We start from the raw sequence: 3,678 nt of genomic DNA, 5'->3' as shown, positions 1-3,678 counted from the left end.
ATGCCATTAGGAGGCTGATGTCTAGATTTGCCTGTTAACTGGATTTGGGTGAGGCAGAGCTTACAAAGCCATCAGCCTCACTCTTCCTCCAGAGTCATTGGAGCCCAATGGCAAGACACAAGTCAAGAAGACTGATAATAGCCCCCTAAATATAAATATTTAAGATCACAATATTAATTGATATGTAGAGTTTGAGATTTGTACATTAGAAGGTAGAACCCACACTAATGACATACACCTTGGAGTGAATGCATCTTCCCCTACCAAGTCTTTAACTTGGTGTCAATATTTTTATTTATTCACTCAGTAAACAATTATTAAGCATCTGCTGTGTCCAGAGTACTTTGCTGGGAACAGTTTATTTAGGACATAGCTCCCCACCACCATGGACCTTTCAATTCAGCACAGGGAAAATCCAAGCACAGCTCATTACGATACATGGCATTACATGGGAGACATATTATTTAAAAAGATGAAAAAAATCAAAGAAGGAAAAAAGCATTGAATTTAAAGCCAAAAATGTTACATGAAATTTAAGGAAGATCAAGGAAGGAATCATGTAGGAAGTATCATTTGAGTTAGGTATTCCAAAGAACAAGCAGGAATTCAGTGGGTTAGGGAGAATTCCGTGGGTTAGGGGCACAGGAACTGTAAGAGCAAAGGCTCGAATGTCAGAAAGTCCAGGACATGTTCAGATGGCAAAAAGTCTTTTCAACAAAATGAAAAAGAGTGCACAAAAGCCGGTTATCCAGCCATCCCTTCCACATCGTGGGGGTTAGGGATCCAACATTCCCATCATGTGGAAAATCTGTGTAAATCTTTCTCACTCTCCTTTCCTACAAGAGAAGAAGTCTGAATTATTATGGTATTAAAAGATTGATGTTATACAATACTATCCATATATTTTATCATTTCTGAGATTCTAAATGTTTTCTGTGTTGTTTTGTTAGCCTTTCCATGCCATCGATGGCCTCTGCAAAACCCCTCCCAAATCCCCATTTAATTTCTTTTTTCTCTCTTTTTTTTGAAGGGAGGGGCAGGGCAATTGGGGTTAAGTGACTTGCCCAAGATCACACAGCTAGTAAGTGTTAAATGTCTGAGGCTGGATTTGAACTCAGGTTCTCTTGACTCTAGGGCCAGTGCTCTATTCACTGTGCCACCTAGTCACCACCACCACCCCCATTTAATTTCTTATGCCAACCTGCCATATATTGAAACTCATGGGGAAAGTCAAGGCATGGAAAGGATAACTGTATAAGATAAGGCTGGAGAAGAAGGGTGACACCAAATTTTTAAGGACATTAAATGCCACCCTAAGGAGATTTTATTTTTTCTATTTTTATTAAAATTTCTTTTTACCTATGAAATAGGAAGCCACAAAATATTTTTGGTCTAGAAGGGAGAGAAAGCTAGATTTATTCATCCAACAAACAAAAAAAGATTATACTGTCAGCTCTATCAAGGATCATTTGGAAGGAGAGAGTAGAGAATGGAAAACTATAAGGAAGTTTTTACAATTGTGCAAACAGGTGGGTTTGAGGGTTTTCTCTATGTTTGTGGCAGTGGAAATAAAGAAAAATATATGGATCAACAAGAATTTATTAAGCACTTACCATGTGCCAAGGACTGGGATAAATCCTGACAGAAACAGTTGCTGTCCTCCAGGATCTTCACATTCTAACAAAGAAGACAATATGTAAATTAAGTAGGTCCAACCTTGACATGGGCAGTGTAAATTGAAGGTGATCTCCGAAGGGAGTCAGGGGAGGGGGAGGTAGGAAAGGTCTCCTGTGGATGGGATTTGAGCTTATTCTTAGAGGGAAAGGGGGGCTAATGAAGTCTGGAGGAGGAAGTAAGGAGGGAGAGACTTCCAGGTATGGGGGACAGGGAAAAGGCTTGAGCCTGGGGCCAGTGTTGTGGGAGAGGAATCTCAAGGGTCCTGAGGTAGCCAGATGGCAGAGTACGCAGAGGGGAGTAAAGCATGTGAGAAATATCACAGAAGTGGAAGGAAGAGAACTGATTGGATATGAGAAGTGACAAAAGCAGACTCAAAGGCAACCCAGTGAATCAATGAAAGAAACACATTTATTCAATCTTTTCTATGTGCCAAACACAGAGCTAAGGGGAGGGGATGCAAATCCCCAAACAGGGCAATCCTTGTCCCCCAAGGTACAGACTTTTGAAGAAGAGGAGACAGTACTTATTAGGCAATGGTGACCAGGGAAGAGAGTTTTGGACTGGGAAGTCAAAGGGATGGTGAATGGAGTACTCTCATAAGGGAGGAGATTGGTATACCCTTACCAGAAGCAATGTTAGGATTTATAGATTACAGTTTGTAGAGCAAGAGATTGAGGGGGATAGTGTGCATGGTGGCAGGCTAGATAAGAATAAGGCTAAAGTGGGATAGTGGTCTGGGTAGCTAGGTGGTGGAGAGAATGGTGGGCCTGGAGTCAGAAAGACTCATCTTCCTGAGTTCAAACCTGACCTCAGACATGTAATAACTGTGTGACCCTGGGCAAGTCACTTAACCTGTTTTGCTTCAGTTTCCTCATCTGTCAAATGAACTAAAGAAGGAAATGACAAACCTGTCCAGTATGTTTGGTAAGAAAACCCCAAATGAGATCACAAAGAGTTGAACATGACTAACAAATGTTTGAGCAACAATAAAAGATAGTGGTCTAAGCCTGCTACATAGAGTGAGCTATGTGAGTTTGTGCTGACAAACTTAGGGACAGATATTCTAAAGCTGAGTGAAGTTAGCCCCCTAAGGCATGGTCTTGGACAGCAGTCTCCAAAATAGGGGTCTGACTTGGGGAGTGGAGGCTTACTGTGGCATGGTCACCCAAGGGGTCTATAGTCAACCAGAGGATAGGGCAATGGATTATAACCTCGTGATTGATTTGTGGGCTTTGCTTCCACTCTGGCCCTGCTCTATGCTGTGCAAGCTCCAAATCTCCAGTCTCCATTTCTGCCCTGGGATTCACCCATTTAGAGCAGTTGTAATATAACCATGACCCAGATACAGGTGCAGTAGCTACCTAGGTATCTCTGGAAATTTCCCCAATCTTCTGCCATTCTACCACCCTCCCCACATCTCTCCTGGTTTACATTCTATACCTGTCCCTACACATTAGATGACCTTCTGGTCAAAGTAAGTCTGTCCCCACCCCCTTTTGGTGCAAGAGTTACATGGGCTAACTCATGGATGGAATGCTATCTAATTTGCAGATCTCATTACATTCCTCTTCCCATCTACCTATCCTCCAAACCACTCTTTCCCCAACTTTTCTTATTTCTATTGAGGATATCACGATTCTTCTAATCATCCACTGGGATTCCCCAACTCAGTGCCATCCTGGCCTACTCATTCTCACTCATCTCACACACCTAACCAGTTTCAAAATCTTAACATTTCTATATTTACAACATCTTCATCAGTTGTCTCTCTCGGCTCACTGATTCTAGTTTTAGACTGTATCATCTCTCACATGGACCATTAGATAACATTCTAGCTGGTCTCCTTGCTTCAAGTCTCTCCCCACTCCAAATCCAATGGCCATTCATCTAGTAAAGTGATTTTCTTTTCCTTTCTTTCTTTTTCCTCATTTTCCATTCCCTCCTTCCTTCCTTCCTTCCTTCCTTCCTTCCTTCCTTCCTTCCTTCCTTCCTTCCTTCCTT

The 3,678-nt window shown here is 42.0% G+C and overlaps 1 long non-coding RNA gene across 1 annotated transcript in view; it reads right to left on the bottom strand.

Annotated features, from left to right (window-relative positions):
* Positions 1-328: 328 nt before the first annotated feature.
* The window catches only part of LOC138161453 (uncharacterized), a 3,899-nt gene continuing 549 nt past the window's right edge, over positions 329-3,678 (bottom strand). Inside the window, exons 2-3 of the long non-coding RNA XR_011168364.1 lie at positions 1,614-1,677; positions 329-836 (exon numbers count right to left, since the gene is read on the bottom strand). This is a non-coding gene — a long non-coding RNA (uncharacterized lncRNA). The remainder of the gene's footprint in view (positions 837-1,613; positions 1,678-3,678) is intronic.

The sequence above is a fragment of the Petaurus breviceps genome, unplaced genomic scaffold (assembly GCF_028583685.1).
Source record: "Petaurus breviceps papuanus isolate PSGF00001 unplaced genomic scaffold, PetGlider_PUasm1.0 185, whole genome shotgun sequence".
NCBI lineage: Eukaryota > Metazoa > Chordata > Mammalia > Diprotodontia > Petauridae > Petaurus > Petaurus breviceps.
Note: the sequence above shows the minus strand (reverse complement) of the source record. Positions and strands in the feature narration are given on the sequence as shown.